This window comes from Lemur catta, chromosome 10 (assembly GCF_020740605.2).
Source record: "Lemur catta isolate mLemCat1 chromosome 10, mLemCat1.pri, whole genome shotgun sequence".
In the NCBI taxonomy this organism is placed as follows: Eukaryota; Metazoa; Chordata; class Mammalia; order Primates; family Lemuridae; genus Lemur; species Lemur catta.
In genome coordinates, this window is record NC_059137.1 from 32,151,771 (window position 1) to 32,170,567 (window position 18,797).

Here is an 18,797-nt window from a genome sequence, read left to right on the forward strand (position 1 = left end):
GTCTCTCATTCTTCTATTAAATTATTATACTCCATTAAAGCACTAACTACAGTTAGTTCATTCACTCTGTACACATTCACTGCATGTCTGTTGTGCATGTGTTGTTCTGGGAGCTAGAATAAGAGACCACCAGGAAGCTCAAGAAGCTCACAGAATAATGGAGGTCCTCTTGAGACCCTCAAGAAGCTCACAGAATAATGGAGGAGGTAATAAGTAGAGAGTTTCAGTAAAGTGTAATAAGTGCAATATGTGTGTGCAGCATTCTGTGGGAGTGGGGAGAAAGAGCAGCTAATCTAGCAGGGGATGGGGGAATTCCAGAAAATTGGGTTGAATACTGAAGGTGGAGAAATGGAGGTAGGAAAAGGAATTTTCCAGAATGGTGGAACACCTCATAGGTCATGGAGATATGAAATGTGTGGCATGTCTGAAGAAGGGTAAGGAGCTCAGGCTTGAGTGTGAATGGGGGAAAGTGGCAGGAGATGAAGCCAGAGAGCAAGAAAGGGTGCAATTGTGATGGGTGTTTTGTGCCAAGCTAGTGATGTGAGCGTTCTGAAAGCAACATAGGACCTTCAAAGGATTTTGTGCAGTGGAGCAACATAAGCAGGCCTTGAATTCTGTGAGCTCCTTGAGGGCAGAAATCAAGTCTTACACATCACTGTATCACCTTAGCACCTAATGTAGAGCTTAAATGCATAATTGAGGAGCAGTAAAGTTGGATTTGCTGAGTACTCCAGTTTTTTAAAAGAATTGATTTGTTTGAATTAATAATAATCATAATAGTATAGTATTGAACACTATTGCACTCCATTATGTCTATAAGTATTATCTTAAAACTAAGTCTTACAACTACTCTAAGAGGTAGGTATTGTGGCTTAGAGAGTCTAAGTGAGGGGACTAGCATAGTCTGCTTAGGTTTGAATTTCAGCTTCCCCACTTACTAGTTTTGGATCTGAAAGTTAGATGTATGCCTCAGTTCCCTCATCCATAAAATGATACTGATAATAATGATATTTACCTTGTAGGGTGTTGTGAGGATTAATGATTCATGTTAGTGCATGTAAAGTGCTTGACCCTGTACTTGGCTATGTGATTACATGCTTAGTCAATGTAATTCTTAGCTATTAAGAAACCTGCCCCAAAGTCACATGAGCAATTTGTGGTGAAGCCCAGGGTGAACAAGGCAATCTGATTCAGAATCCACACTCTAATTACTACACTATGCTATAACTGCTTGTGTGGTTATAGTGCAATGATTACAGATTGATGGGTTATGAAGCAGTGAAACAAAATTAAGACTTTCAGTCAACATGGCAAATACTATTTGGGGTGGGGAATTCTTCTTCAGGGCTCTTCAAATTATCCCCACTTGAAGAACTCCTTCTTTGCTACCCCGCCTGCCCATAGGGAGTTGTGTGAGAAATATGTCTTTATAATTGAGGTAAATGTCATTAGTTCTGGGTTCATAATGCACATGACTGGTGAACCTGGAGAACATCTTACAGGGGTCTCCCTTTGGAAGTCAATCTGCTAGTGCTGACATCTGGCATACCATGTCAAGTCTTGTCGCTCTGTTCCCCTTCTCCATACTCCCCAGATTTTTCCAACTTTAGGACCCAAGTGGGAGTCTTATGTTGGAGGATGTTGTGCAAACCACATGCGTAAAGAAAATAATTTACATTTTTCTTTTCTTAGCTTCTGGAACATCAGTGATTCCATCCTCCCACTTCTATTGGGCAGAAATTGAGGTATTCTCCTTATGCTCCCTCATCTTCTCCAAAACCCACTGCACACACACACACCACACACAGACACACACACCACTCCCTGCCATTCATGTCAGCAGGGATCCAGCGTAACTACTTCTTTTCTGAGTCAGGGTCCCAAGAACATGCAGAGGCTTTGATAATAAAAGAGCCCACCAACAATTCACTTTTTCATCTCCAGTCTCACCCTTTCTATTTACAACTGTCTTCTTCCTTTTTTTGAGACAGGGTCTCACTTTGTTGCTCAGGCTAGAGTGAGTGCAATGGTGTGAACGACCATCTTTAAGCTTCTTTTCTCTGTTTCCTTGCTCCATTTTATCCCTTAATCCCTCTCACAATGCCTAGTATATAGTAGGCATTCAATAAATGGTTTCGAATGGATAATAGAAAGGCAAGATGCATTGTATATTTAATACCTTAATAATATTCATTACAGAAAAAAATGTGTAAAAAATATTACCTTGCTTTAAATTTTTTATGAGAGCAGATGGTTCTTAGCAAGTGGGCCCCACCTTCACCTCCACTGCCACATTAGAACTCCCTTAGCTTCTGTGTTTTATTTCATCATCCTGGGTGTAGCTCTGGGGGTAAAGAAACTGGATGGATGCCTCACAAATACTGAAGGAGATTTCCAGGTTCGAGGCAGATCTGTCTCATGGTATCTATTATTCCTCCTAGTTCTTTTGCAATTTTTATGACTTCACAATGAAAAAGTTTCCGCAGATTGAAGGCCATAAAGGAAATTTAAAAAATCCCCAGGAGACATACTACGTACTGTTGGAAAGAGGTAGGGAGAAAATAATCTGAGGGAAATAGAAAATATCCAGAAAACCCAAGTTCATTGCTTCAACTTTCTTTCTAGGTTTAAAACTTCCTTGGAAATCACTGGCTTCTACAAACTTCCAACCAGGAGAGTAGCAGACCTAATTCTCTTATTTTCCAATTTTTGAACCCCTTGCTTACATCATCACTTTTATTTGAAACTGTAATAGTCTTCTTCCTTTATTGTCCTCCTGTCCCAAACTACCTATCCACCTTTTATGCCACCAACTCAAAAATTTTTTTTTTTTTTTGAGACAGAGTCTCACTTTGTTGCCTGGGCTAGAGTGCCGTGGTGTCAGCCCAGCTCACAGCAACCTCAAACTCCTGGGCTTAAGCGATCCCACTGCCTCAGCCTCCCAAGTAGCTGGGACTATAGGCATGTACCACCATGCCTGGCTAATTTTTTCTATATATATATATATATGTATATATATATATATTTTTTTTTAGTTGTCCAGATAATTTTTATTTCTATTTTTAGTAGAGACGGGGTCTTGCTCAGGCTGGTCTCGAACTCCTGACCTCGAGCGATCCACCTGCCTCGGCCTCCCAGAGGGCTAGGATTACAGGTGTGAGCCACCCGCGCCCAGCCCACCAACTCAAATTTTTAGGGTTTTTAACGAGTTCACATTGGTTGACATCACTTGTTGATCAGGGTGCTAAAATCTATAAGATTATAGCCATAGATTATCCAGGACCCAGAATAAATAACCTTCATAGTTGTGGTATCTAAAGAGCTCAACTTCATGTAGACAGTGATGCTTGGATATTTCCCCTCCTGCTGGTTTCCTAGGAAAACATTGTAAAGAAACGTAAAAAAGAGGTTTAAACATTAAGACCTTGTCTTTGCCTGAAAGTCCAGACTCATGCTTAGTTTGGGCCATCATGATCCACCAGTGGGCTTTCCAGACATGTTCAAAGCGGTGAACCTGCTGGTCCTTCAGAACTTTGATTTGCCCTGGAGATATGCAAAAACACTCAATGTGTGTCCAAAGATGAAGAACATCTGCTTCTAAAGCCCGAGCATCCTGTATGAGTGTATGTGTCTTCAACCTGAGGGTAGTCTCCAAGACTTCAAGTGGAAATGATACCCAAGCTTTAATTTGGTGTACTCCACACACAAATCTTGCTCTCTGCCTGCTTTGACTCCAAACCTCCTTAAGAATTTAGAAAAATTAAACCCAAAGTAGATAAATGTAAAATCAGAAATCAGCTAGATAGAAGAGACAATTAATAGAGAAAATTAGCAAAGCCAAAAGTTCTTTGAAAAGTGTAATAAACTTGATGAACCTCTAATAAGACTGATAAGGAAAGGGAAAACAGAAAACAACATTAGGAATGAAAGAGTTATATTAATGTAACTATAGATCATGCTGACATTAAAAGAATAATAAGGAAAATTAACATGAAAATTTTATACCAATATATTAAAATTAGATGTTTTCAAATTACTTTAAAAGATAACTTATTAAAGCTACTACAGTATGAAACAGAAAATCTGAATAATCCTGTGTTTATTTAAAAATTTGAATCTGTGGTTTAAAAAAATCTTCCCATGAGGAAAACTCCAGGTCCATATGGTTTCTGTGGTGAACACTATCAAACATTTAAAGAAGAAATAATATGAATGTCAAGCAAATTTGGAAAATAGAGGAGCCCATTTTATGAGGCAAGCATTACCCAGATACCAAAATCTGAGAAAAATATTTTAAGCAAAGAAAATTACTAATTGATATTCCTTATGATTATAGACACAAAAATTCTTAATGAAATATTAGAAGGTTAGATCCAGCAATATTTAAAAAGGTTAATACAGTGTGATCAAATGGGGTTTTTCCCACAGGAATGCAAGATTTTTAATCCAAAAATCAATTAATATATTTCACATATTAAGAGAATAATAGATATAAACCATATAGTCCTCTCAATAAGTTCAGAGAAGCTTTTCACAAAATTCAATAATTCGTGACTCAGCAAATAAGAAATACAAAGAAATTTCTTCTACCTGATAAAAAGCATCTACAAAACACCTATAGTGGCATCATATTTAACACTGAAATATTGAAAGCCTTCCATCATGACTGAGAAGAAAATATAGATTCCCTTTCTTACCACTTCTATTTGATATCGTGCTGGAGGTCCTTCTTAACTATTCTAATGAGGCAAGAAAAGGAAGTAAAAGCTATAAAGCTTGGAAGGGAAAAAGTAAAACCCTCTCTTTCTCATAGACATGATTCCTTACATAGAAAATCTTAAGGAATCTACAAAACAACCACTACAAGTAAATGAATTTAGAAAGGCTGCAGAATACAAGGTCAAGATATACAAATCAATTATATTCGTATAGATTAGCAGCAAGTAATTGGGAAATGCAATGAAGAACATAATTCTCTAAGACAACACCAAAAACCACAAAATTCTTAGAGATGGATCATAGACCTAAATGTGAAATTAAAGCTATGAAGCTAGACGAAAACACAAGGCATAGATAGCATAAACAGAAAGGAAAAAATTGATGAATTAGAATTAAAAACTTTTGCTCATCAAAATTTACCATAGCAAAAATGAAATGGAAAGACACAGTGGGGGAGACTACTTGCAATGTAAGTATATGACAAAGGACTTCTGTCCAGAATAGACTTCTACAAATCAGTAATAATTAGAAAAACAGCCCAATACAAAATAGGCAAAACACTTGAGCAGGTAGCTCATCAAAGATGTACAGATAGCCAATAAGCACATGAAATTACTCAATACCATTAGTCTTTGGGAAAATGCAAATTAAAATTCTGAGAATCATTTCACACTTGCTAGAATGTCTAAAATTAAAAAGACACAACACCAAATTTTATTGTTGTTTTATAGATTTAGGGGGTCCAAATGCAGTTCTGTTACTTAGATATATTGCATAGTGGTGAAGTCTGGGCTTTTTGCGTAACCATCACCCGAATAGTATACATTGTATTCATTAGGTAATTTCTCATCCCTCACTCCCTTCCCACCTTTCCAAGTCTCCAGTGTCTATTATTGTACACTCTATGCCCATGTATACACATTATTTAGCTCCCACTTATAAGTGAGAACATGTGGTATTTCACTTTCTGTTTCTGAGTTATTTTACTTAAGATAATGGCCTCCAGTTCCATCCATGTTGCTCCAAGAGACATAATTTCATTCTTGTTTATGGCTGAGTGGTAGTCCATAGTGTGTGTGTATCTATCTATCTACCTATCTATCTATATACACACAACATTTTCTTTATCCAGTCATCTATCAATGGACACGTGGGTTGATTCTATATCTTTGCTATTGTGACAGCACTGTGGTAAACATACGAGTGCAGGTATCTTTTTGATATAATCATTCCTTTTCCTTTGGGTAGATACCCAGTAGTGGGATTGCTGGATCAAACGGTAGTTCTATTTTTAATTCTTTGAGAAGTCTCCATACTGTTTCCACAGAGGTTTTACTAGTTTACATTCCCACCAACAGTGTATAAGCATTCCCATTTTTTTTCCCCGCATACTTGCCAATATCTATCGTTTTCTGACTTTTTAATCATAGCCATTTTTACTGGTGTAAGATGGTATCTCATTATGGTTTTAATTTGCATTTCTCTGATGCTGAGCATCAGAGCATTTTTTCCTATTTGTTGGTCATTTAAATGTTGATGAGGATATGGAGAAGCTTCTGGTGGGGATATGAAATTATACATCATTGGAAAATAGGTTTGCAGTTTCTTTAAAAATTAATCATATACTTAGGCTGCAGCTTAAAAATTTTACTTCTAGGTATTTATATAAAAAAATATGCCCACAGAAAGACATGTATAAGAATGTTCACTCTTTCAAAGTGGAAAGGAATGTGCATGAACAGGAAGATAAATTGTGGTATGATTCATACAAAAGAGTACTACTCAGAAAAAAGAATAAAATGCTGATACATGCAGCAAGAAGAGCAAATCATAAAAACATATTGAAAGAAGCCAGACACAAAAGAATACATACTACTTCTACTTATCTGAAGTTCTAGAACAGGCAAAATTTATGGGGACAGAACAGTGGTTGCATATGGGGATATGTGGTAACTTTGAGTGGTGGGTATATGTGATCTCTGGGTTGGGATAGTGGCTACATGGGTATAGACCTTTATCAAAACTTGTTGAATTATATACTTCAGGTTGGGCATTTCATTGTATGTGTATTTTACCTCTCTAAAAACCAAACTAACAGCTAAATATACGCTATTGTAAAAATGATGTAGGGAGGTTAAAAATAAAGATCTGGGCAAAAATTATACATAGTAAAGAAAAAACAGATGGGTGGCAATATTATTACCAGATATAGTAGATGTCAAGGGAAAAGCATTACATGAAACATTAAATGAAACAAAGTAATGCATTTTGTATTGATAAAGGTAGAATTCAGAAGAAATGTATCTGAAAAATATAGCACTGAAATATAAACAAAACTATTATAAATACAAGGGGAACTGGAGATGACTGCAATAACTGCAAGAAATTTCTAACACAGCTCTCTCAGTAATTGACAAAATAGTGTATAAAGAAATGAGGATATATAAAATTAAAAAAAATTAATGATATATGTTAAACTCTATAACATATGAAAAGACATTCTTTCCCAATGTCCACATTAAACATTTATGAAATGTTATTATACAGTGGGCTAGATAAAAGACTTTAATTTCTAAAAGCAGAAAATTTATGAGCCACAGTCTCTGACCATAATGCCAGAAAAATTTGAAATTGGTGATTAAAGATTAACAGGCAAAAGCAAAAAAATCTGAACTCTTAAATATTTTGTTTTGTTTTTTTTTTTCAGAGACAGGGTCTTGCTCTGTCATCTAGGCTGGAATACAATGGCATGGTCACAGCTTGAATTGAAGTGCTCTCTCTGCCTCAGCCTCCCTAGTAGCTAGGACTACAGGCATGTACCACCATCCTGGGCTAATTTTTAAAATTTTTGTAGAGAGGGGGTTTTGCTATGTTGCCCAAGCCGGTTGAACTCCTGGCCTCAAGAGATCCTCCTATCTTGGCCTCTCAAATTGCTGGGATTACAGGCCTGAGCCACCATGCCTGACCTCTTGAATATTTTAACAGATACTCTCCTAAATCAGTTTTTGGGGCAAAGAGAAAATGTATACATTAATGACAATGAAAACTATTCCTAAAACTAAAGAGTATGCTCATGGATATAGTGATTAGGATGGTGGTTACTAGAGGCTGGGGAAGGGAAGGGGGGATGAAAACAAGTTGATTAAGGGGTACAAAAATACAGTTAGAAGGAATAAGTTCCTGTATTCAATAGCACAGTAGGGAAATTAGAGTTAATAATTTATTGTATATTTCACAATAGCTAGAACAGAAGAATTGTAATGTTCCCAAACAAAGAAAAGATAAATGTTTGAGGTGATGGATATACCACTTACCCTGGTTTGATCGTTGCACATTGTATAAAGGTATCAAAATATCACATGTACCCCCAAATACACACAACTATGATACATCAATTTTGAAAATACAGTTCTAAAAAAATTCTATTAAAAAAAACCCTTAAGAGTATGGCCAAAGTAATACTCAGGGCACATTTGAAGCCTTAAACATATTTTAATATCAAATATGAAAAATGAGAGGAATGAATGAAGAAATTAGAAACAGAACAATAAATACAACTGAGGATGTAGGAGATGGAACCTAACAAAATTAAATGCAGAAATTACAGGATTGGTAAATGTAAAGAGAGTGGAATGATAAATCCATTTAGTATGCTGAGAAAAAAAACAAAACTGACAACGCAAATCAAAGAAGAAAGGAAAACAGACACAATATTAAGACTAGAAATGGGCATGAAACCACAGATATTAGCGAGAGAAGAAATCAGAAATGAACAAGACACTCAACTTCAAAGGATCTGAATGTCATGAGAAAATGGATGGTTTTCCAAGGAAAAAACAATCAAATTTCCAAAATTAATTAAAGAAGACTTGCACACAAAGGAATCATATAAGAAATTATATAGCTTGTTGAAGATCTATCCTGCCCAGAAAATGTTAGACTGATGATTTTTGTGGATAATTCCTGGAAATGTTCAAGGAGCAGATATCTCTTTTATTAAGTAAATATTTTGGATATTAGAAATCTACAGACATCCTCTCAATTCATTTTTTTTGAAGCAGGCATAATTCTGATACTCAAACCCGACCACATAAACATACATATGCAACTGTGTCAAATTTGGCCTATGAAAATAGATGTAAATATTCTACAGGAATATAAAAAATTGATTCCTGCACTATTTTAAAAATAATATGTCATAACTATGTAATCTTGGGCTTATTTCAGGAATTTGTAGATAGTTGAACATAAAATTTAATAATGAAATTCATTACATTAAATGGGCTAAAAGAGGAACAAACATGATGCCCAAAGGCATTTAGTAAAATTTACTCTGTATTATTAATTTAAAACGCTAATAAGGTAGGACTAGAAGTAGATAAATAGAAGAACATACTATTTATTTATTTATTTATTTATTTTTATTTCAGCTCATCATGGGGGTACATAAGTTCAGGTCATATACATTGTCCATGTCTCGCCCATCCCCCTGAGTCAGAGTCCCAAGCGCGTCTGTTCTCATTCTCCAGACAGTGTGCCTGGCACTCATCATGTAGTCATACCTCCATCCCCTCCCCCCCCACCTCCCCGGGTCTGCACCTTCAAGCATGACCATTCCCCAGAGGGTGTGCAATGCACTCGTCATGTAGGCATACACCCATCCCCTCCCCCCACCCCCCATCCCAGTCTGATATCCAATTGGTATCCTTCCCTGATGTACATTTAGGTGATGATCAGGGAAACCAGTTTTCTGGTGAGTACATGTGATGCAATCCACGAATGGATTAGTAAACTGTGGTATATGTATACCATGGAATACTACTCAGCTATAAGAAATAACGATGATACGACATCTCCTTGGTTCTCCTGGAGAGAGAGCTGGAACCCATTATATTAAGTGAAGTATCCAAAGAATGGAAAAACAAGAACATGCTATTTATAAGAAACAAAGAAAAAACACTTAATGATGAAACCTTAGGAGCATTCCATTAAAGGTGTCATATCACTGAAAATAACATTATTAAGGGAGTTTTTAGCCATTGTTTTAAATTAAGTATAAATTTGGAAAGGAAGAGACAAAATTATCATCGCCTAGAAAATACTTAGAAAAATATAAAGGAATCGAATGAAAAACTTTTAGAGCTAATATGAATTTTTGATAGGCTGTCTTGTTAGCGTGTATATGTATACACATATATACATACATATTTATATATGCATATATACATGTATTAATACATATTTACATATATGTATGTGTGTGTGTGTGTGTGTGTGTGTGTGTGTGTGTATGATAGCATTCTTAGAAACCAGTGCAAACCAGCTAGAAAATATAATAGAAAAAAATCTTTTTCGCAATCACAACAATATAGAAACCTGGGAATAATTTAGCAAGAAATGTGCTGAACTATATGAAGAAAGCAACAAAAATTTCTGAGGTACAAGTCACTTGAATAAGTAAAGAAACAGACCATATTTCTGGATGAAAAGACTCAAAATTATAAAAGTATGAATTCCCTCCAAATTACAAATTAAATTCTAACCAAAATCCCAATGACAGATTTTGGGAATTTGGCATCATGATTCTAAAATTTAGATGGAATCACAAGCAGTCAAAAAACCTAATATTTTAAAAAGTAATGAAAGGAGACCTACTCTATAAGTTATTAAAACATTTTAAGGCTGCAATAATTTGTTCTGCCTAGAACTGGAATTTGTTCTGCCTAGATCACAGGAATAGAATTAAAAGTCTAGAAATAGTCACAAGTGCATATAACATATTAGCATATAATAAGGTTATAAGTTCATTTTAAATTAGGAAAAATGCTGTATTATAAAAATTGCATTGAGTGAGCACTAGTTAACTTAGAAAGAGCATTTCATGGCCAACAGATACTTGAAAAAATGCTCATCACCACTAATTATCAGGGAAATGCAAATTAAAACCACAATGAAATATAACTTCACACTTGTTAGAATGGCTATTATCAAAAAGATGAAAGATAAGTGTTGGTGAGAATGTGGAGAAAAGGGAACCTTTGTGTACAGGTGGTAGAAACATAGATTTATACAGCTATTATGGAAAACGTATGGAGGTTCCTCAAAAACTAAAAATAGAAATACCATATGATCCAGCAATTCCACTTCTGGGTATATATCCAAAGGAATTGAAATCAGTGTGCTGAAGAGATATCTGCACTCCAATGTTTGTTGCAGCATTATTCACAATAGCTAAGATATGGAAGCAACCTAGGTGTTCATCATCCAGACGAATGGATAATGAAAATATGGTACTGTATGTATATGCAATGGAATACTGCTCAGCCCCCCAAAAGAAGAAAATTCCGCCTTTTGTGATAACATGAATGAACCTGGAGGACAGTATGCTAAGTGAAATAAGCCAGTCACAGAGAACAAAATACTGTATGATCTCATTTATATGTAGAATCTAAAAAAGGTGAATTCATAGGAGAGTAGAATGTTGGTTACCAGAAGCCTGGGAGAGGGAGATGTATGGGGAAAGGGGAGATGTTGATCAAAGGGTATGACATTTTAGTTAGACAGGAGGAATAAGCTTTAGTGACCTGTTACACTGAATGGTGACTATAATAAATAATAGCACCTTATATATTTCAATATTGCTAAAAGAGTAGATTTTAAATGTTTTCAGCACAAAATGTTAAGTATGTGAGATGAGGGATTTATTAATTCGCTTGAATTAATCCTTCCACAGTGTAAACATAGATCAAAATATATATTCCTATCCTATAAATATACATAATTAGTACTTGTCAATTAAAAATAAAATAAAAACTTCAATTATGGGAATACTAGTAGATTCAAGCAATGATGCAAAATGTGCTTCTTCGTAAATCAATAAAGAAGAACTGATTTTGGATGAAAAAAAGAGGAAAAGCATTTTGGAGCTTTCCTTCTCCAACTGCTCTTCACAATGTCAAATTCCTCTAACTCCCAATATCTTTCCTATTCTCAGCAGCTGCTTCCAATTCTCTCCATTACCTCTTTGTCCAAAATTTCCTTCAAATTCTTTCTTGGACCCAGATTTATCTTCTTCCTCATCAACTTTCTGCTTTCTGGATCTGCTTTCCAGTTGCTAATTCTCTCCCTTTCCAGGATAAAACCCCTCAAATCTTACTGGCTCCTCACCCTTGTCTACCTTAAATAGCCCTTGTTACTGGATTGGACAAAATAATCTTTTCTGAGGCAAATTTGGGGTGGGCTGGGTGAATGGGGTCAGTTCTCATCAGACAACTGCAGGGTTTCCTTTTTGGGTGGAAAAAAAAAGAGGCTGTGAATACTCAGGTGTTGATGTTGGTGCCGTCAATTAAATAAATTGTGGATTGTTCATGACCTGGAACGAAGTCATTAACAGTGAAACCAAGACAGTGATTTCCAGACTTCTGGGGTACAATTAAGGTGGCTCAGAGGCTGCCAGAGCAGGACAGAGACTAGGACGAGCAGGAAGGCATGGTTTCCTCAATGTGCTTTAACCAGAACAATATTGGCATATTGGGCCCTCACATAAAATTTTGTTTCAGGAAAGGTTTCTGAGGCTAAAAAGTTTGAAGATCATTTCTTATAAAAACAATTAAATGATAAATATGTTCAATACAAAAGAAGTGATTTAAAAAGCACTATGGTTTATACATTTAAAGAAACACATGACTACCAAAAGCAAACAGTAGTTATATCTGAGTGGTAGGAAGAGAATGATTTTATTTACTTCATTTGCTTATCTCTATTTAAAACATTTTATGTTGAAAACGTATTGATGTTATTTTTATTTGTATACCTTTTGAGGTATAATTCAGATACAGTAAAACACGTAAATTATAAGTGTATAATTTGATGACTTTTCACATGTATGTAAGACCATGTGACCACCAGCCAGATAAAAATATAGAATATTGTCACCACCCCAGAAAGTTCCCTCATGTCCCATTCCAGTCAGTAGCCCCACTCCGCATATCCCACTATGTAACCCCTATTTTGACCTAGTTTAGATTAGCTTTTGCCTGTTCTTAAATGGAATCATACAGTACGCACCTTTTGGGTCTTATGTTTTTTGCTCAACAAAATATTTCTGAGAGCCATTCAAATGGTTGTGTATATTAGTAAGTTTTGAAAATTTTCTGGGTAATATTCCATTTTATAACTATACCACAGTTTGTTTATCCATTATTTTGTTGAACATTTGGGTCATTTACAGTGTTCTGCTATTGAAAATACAGGGACTATGAACAATCTTGTATTTATTTATTTATTTTTTTGGTGGCCATTTCATTCGTTACTCTGGGGCATGTACCTAGGAGCAGGATCATAGGATACATGCATCTTTCAACTTTTCGGGATTTTGCCAAAATTCTCTTCAGAGTGGCTGCGTGAATTTACATTTCAGTTAGCAGTGCTTGAGAGTTACCCATTCTCTTTTCTCTCTACCACTATAAGGTAAACAAACAAGGCTGACTTTTCCCTATGGGAAGACCCAAACTAAGCCTGGGGGAACTGGGCAAAGACAAGTGTCATCTGGTCCAGCATCCAACTCGAGGCAAGCATGTAAAGAGCAGCAACATGTTGTCAGGTTAGCAGTTGTTCTTGAGGGCGGATGTGTGTCTGGGTGGCCAGCCTGGGAGCAGCGTAGGAGACATTAGACAAGAGGTCAGGTCCCCCTGGCTGACTGGGTGGTTTTTGGGGCTAGATTCCAGCTCTTTTAGGGAATTGGAGGATCGTGGGTAGAAGGGGTGGATCCATGAACCAGCCCTATGCTGAATGCTTAGATGACTCAGGTTTCATCAGATGTTCACACCAGTGGCATGGCTTCTGCTACTTGGCTTTTCTGGGCACACAGGGTAAGAAGCTCTTAATGTGCCACTACACCTGAGCTGCAGGTAGATCTTGCAGACAGATGAGGCAGAGCTGATACAGGGACAGGCTTAGTTTGGGTCTTCCCATAGGGAAAAGTCAGCCTTGTTCATTTACTTTATAGTGGTAGAGAAAAAAGAGAATGGGGTCAGTACCCCAACCCCAAGTGCACAGTTGAACCTGATCCTGAGACACAGTTTGTGTGGCAGTTTCTTAGGCAGGAAGCTGTCTAAGTGCATGGGGGCAGCTGGGTCTATAAATGTGTGAAAGAAGTAGGTGTTATTTGCCAAGACAAGTGGGAAAGTCTGAACTAAGTAGCTGTTGGTGGGTCCTAATAATGACAATGAAAATGAGGGTGAATTTTCAGATATAACGCCCACACAGGTTACTCACCCTTGGTCGGTTTCATTGTCATAGTCTGGATGCTTAGTCCTCCCTGCATGATTCAGAAATTTGTAACTGACGGTCCAGTTGACAGGTCAGCTGATTCTGATTCTACTTACAAAATATATCTTGAGTCCTTTCTCTTGCTTCCAATTTTATCACCATCACTTGAGTTGAAGCCACCATGCTGTATATTCCTTGGTATATTCCAATAGGCTGTTTACCAGTCTCCCATCAATTTCTGCCCCACTCAAGTTTATTCCATATGACATTGTGCATCTGATTGTGTTATTCCCTCTCTCTCACCTACCTTTAAATGTATGTTTCTGAAATCTCAACAAAAATCATGTTAAAATTTCAGGAGCATACACTTGAAGGTAGATAATGTAGACACTAGAAAATATGCCAGTTTGAGAGTTAGAAGACTCAGGTTTTAATACTGGAACAGCCATTAGCTAGGTGTGACCAAGCAGTCCTTCCTATACTTCTTAGGTTTCAGTTTCCTCATCTATAAATAAAAGGATTAGACCAAACTAGAAAGTCTCTAAGGGTCATTGTGGGTCTAACATTCTGTAATACTTCGTATACTTTGTGGGGCTGATTCAGGGGATTTTTCTTCAGTTCTTGCCTAGGATAGAGAGAAATGAAGCCCTGAGATGATTTTTCAGTTGGCTCTCTTATCTGTCTTCTCTGAGATGGCTGGCCTCTTTGATGTTTGAGGACAGTTCCCATATATTGAGGAAAACCATATGAAAATGTTTAAAGAGCATTTCCTCATTCCAGCAGGTGTGCCATGAGGACTGAGAGCTCCTGGCAGGGTAGGGGAAGTCTGTGGTGGTTTCACATTGCTGGTGTAGGTTCTTGTCAAGTGATCTCTGCTTTACTGTGTACTTGACCTTAGGGTTGTGCAGATCCTTAAAAGCCACCCAATGCAGACCTGTTGGTAGAAGGTGAGTCCACAAGTTGCATAAAATGTTGCTACCATCTTTGTAGGATTCCACTTGAGTGGTGGATGTAGATATATACAATTGTTTAGTTATATTTTTAGATAAGTCTTATGGCATAGAGCTATATCAAACATGTGCAAATGTCAATTTCCTAATTTTAATATCGTACTTTAGTTACGTAAGATGCAACCATTGGTGAACTGTGTGAAGGCTGTCAGGGACCTCTCTCTCTGGTCTATCTTTGCAACTTTGTGAATCTTTAATTGCTTCAAAGTAAAAAGGAAAAAAGTAATTCTTTCAAGGTGGTTAATAGGATTCTCTAGGGCTGATTCCATAACATTTTCCACGACCGTCAGAGTTGGGGCTTTTTTCCCTTAAACAAAATGTAGATTACCTGACAATGCAATGAATTTTCATAATTTTGACTATAAAGTTTGTTCCCAAGGAATTTCCTATTGGAGGCTCAACAGACACACATTCAGTGGCCTGTGTGTTTATGTTGCGTTTGATCAGTACCAAGGCCAGCCTTAGCAGTAGCCCTGTGTGTGCTGGTCTTTCTGGGTTCTTGGATTCCACACCATATCCCACCTTTCTCTTCTCTACTTTAGGCCCCTCAGCCCTCCCTGGCCCTGGGAAGCTCATGCAGATAGAGGGACATGGACTAGCATGGCCAGTGGCCCTCTCAGACCTCTGAGGAGAGTGGATGGGACAAGATGGGCCCCAGTGCTCATTTGAGGATTCAGTCAATCCAGAATCCATTCTTCTCTAGATTGGGGTGTGTGTGTGTGTGTGTGTGTGTGTGTGTGTGAGAGAGAGAGAGAGAGAGAGAGAGAGAAGGGACAAGGAGAGGGTGCTGAAAGGAAGAGGGAAGATTGAGAGGTAATGCTTGTGATAGGCAGAATAACAGCCCCCCAAAGATGTCCACGTCCTCTTCCCCAGAACCTGTGACTGTATTAGCTTACATGGCAAGGGGGAATTAAGGTTGCCAATCAGCTGACCTTAAAATGGGAAGATTACCCTGAGTTATTCTGGTGGGCCCAATGTAATCACAAGGAGCTTTAAAAGTAGAAGAGGGAGGCAGAAGAGGAGAGTCAGAGATGTGGTGACAGAGCAGGAGAGGAGCTTGTCCTGCTGGCTTTGAAGGTGGAGAAAGGGGTTATGTATCAAAGAATGTGGGTGGCTTCTGGACACTAGAAAAGTCAAGTCAATGAATCTCTCCAAAGCTTCCAGAAGGGAATGCAGCCCTGCTGACACCTTGATTTTAGACCCATATTGGGTTTCTGACCTATAGAACTATAAAATAATGTATTTATGTTGTTTTGAGCTACTAGATTTGTAATTATTTGTTATAGCACATCAGAATACTAACATAAGACTGATGAAATAGAAAAATAGTTTAATACTGCAGTGTATAAGGTTTCAGGGTAAGAATTGACTGAGGGAGGCTTGAGGCTCAGGAATCAGAGAAAAGTGTCCTGGGGCTGAGTGGAGTAAAATCCGAGGCAGGGGATAGTGGCTGGGAAGGATAAGAAGCCTGAGGTTCAAGGGGCAAGGTTTAGGGAGAAGGAAGTGCTGTACCAGGAGAGATTGCATTAAGAATCAGGAAAAGAGAGGTACACTCAGTTCAAGCAGTCAGAGAAGCAGTTTTGGTGATTTGGGGTGTGTGGGTAGTAGCTAGAGGTGAGACTTGGATAGGGAAAGTGTATGCGGAAACAGTGGGTTTGTATTAGGCTGGGGGCAGTGAAAGGAGATGGAGAGAGCACAGGGTTAGGAATTAAGAGGTGTGGATTTTAGTCATTTTGCTATCTGAGTTGTTTGACATGGGTAACTCTTTAAAATTCCTGGTCCTCAGTTTTCCCATATGTAAAGTTAGGGGTCGGTCGCTTTCCAGATGGAAATAAAAATTATACAACTTGGTGAAGGACCTTAGTAAGTTCTTTAGCTGCGGTTATAGCATTTCAGCTCGCTATGTCACTAAGTCAACATCTTGGGCACAGATCAATCTAGTGCATGTGATGACGATGGAATATGGTTTTCCCCTTAGCAGAATGACTTTGCTCCACTTGTGAGCATTCATCGTATTGCTTAAATGTGGGAGTAATGACCATGGCAAACACAAGCCTCCCAGTGATTGAGATATTTTATATTTACAGAGTCTATGTCTATGATGCTTTTCATGGGGCAAGTTCAAAGTCTTCACAAACTGCCCTTTCTGATTCCTTTTGGGGTAAACAGGTAGTAACTATTTTGTAGTTGGCCAAACAGAGAAACACAGGGCTATAGATCCTCAAATCTCTCAATTCTTAAGCATTAAGTATTCTAGAATCCCAAAATACTAAATTCAGTAAAAATGTCTTTGCATTCTGTTTGATTTTGTACACTTTTCAGTTTCTCACAAACCTTTTACTGACAGAGCATCGTAGCATCTGCCAGTGATAGGGCCACCAGAGGGTTTGGCAGCTTGTGGGTGGGAGTTTCAGGGTTTGGGGACTTGGCGGCAGTTAGATTGGGCTGTTGGTGTGGGAGGATGAAACTGTGTATTGATGATGGTCTTTGCTTTTCCTAAATCACAATTGCATCATATGAGATAGCTGAATTTATGTTGAGCTTTACAAAAGCCTCCTGGGAAAAGGGCAAAACTGGTTTTAGTGCGTAAGAAATTTATTTATGGCAATTATGGTATCAAACTGAGACTGGGGACTGTTGAGAATCTGGACCGTTTTCTAGTGGAGGAAAAAAAAATCCATTTTACTTTTATAAGTAGGAAACATAGTTGAATCACTTTGTAGTTAAAGTGATTTTTGAAAGTCTTATTGTCCTTTTCTTTGGGTAGCAGGTGGGATATTCTTGTCATACTAATTCCTAATTTGAATAAGGATGAATTCTGGAAATAAATATAAACAACAACAAAAAAGAATAAGGATGAGCAGAAAGAAAATGGCCAGCGCCATGGGAGGTAGTTTGAGGCTGTCAAGCATGGTTGGCCAGGTTTCTCATGACTCATCTGCACAGCAGAGCAGTATGGCTGGTTCTCCTGGAAACACCGGGTCACAGCTTTCTGCAGTATTAAGATGACTCACAAGGAAGGGGGCTGTAGGTCCCAACTTAGGTTTATCTGTCATGCATAAATGTGATATTTCTTTGATTTTATTTCATTTTTTAACTTGTGGTATTCCGATTTCTAGTGATAGAATGTCATGGAAAGGAAATTGTATTAAGTGATTTTTTTTTAAACAAGATTAGAAAACTAGAGTGTACCTCCACTGTCCACGCACATTGTCCTCTAAAATGGGTTACTTTTGATAAGGTTCTGAAAAGAATCCTCCCACCATAGTGCATTATAATGTAACCTATCTATTGACAACTTAGTTGGAATATATTAAGGACTTAATTATTTTTTCTCCATCACTTCTGTCTACTAAAATTTGTCGAATCTTCTTTTCCTTTCTTTTAATGGCATCTTAAATAGGTACCAAAACATTTTGATCATTTAATTTTTTTTTTTACTTTCGAGGTACAATCAACACACAATAAACTGCACATATTTAAAGGATACATCTTGATGCATTTTGAATAGGCATACAGCTGTGAAACCAGCACTACAATCAAGATAATGAATATTTCCATCACCCCCCAAAAGTTTTCTGGTGCTCTTTTGTAATCCATTCTTCCTTCCAACCCTTTCCCCAGACCACAGATATGCTTTCTGTCACTGTAGTTTGCATTTCTAGAATTTTGTAGAAATTGAATCATACAACATGTACTCTTTTTAAAATGTGGCTTCTCTCATTCACTATAATGATTTTGAGATCAATTTTTGTAGTTGTGTATATCAATAGTTCATTTCTTTTTTAAAAAATGTTT

General features: G+C 37.3%; 1 long non-coding RNA gene across 2 annotated transcripts in view; it reads left to right on the plus strand.

The window, feature by feature from the left end:
- The window catches only part of LOC123646314, a 128,536-nt gene that overhangs the window by 93,498 nt on the left and 16,241 nt on the right, over positions 1-18,797 (plus strand). The window lies entirely within an intron of this gene.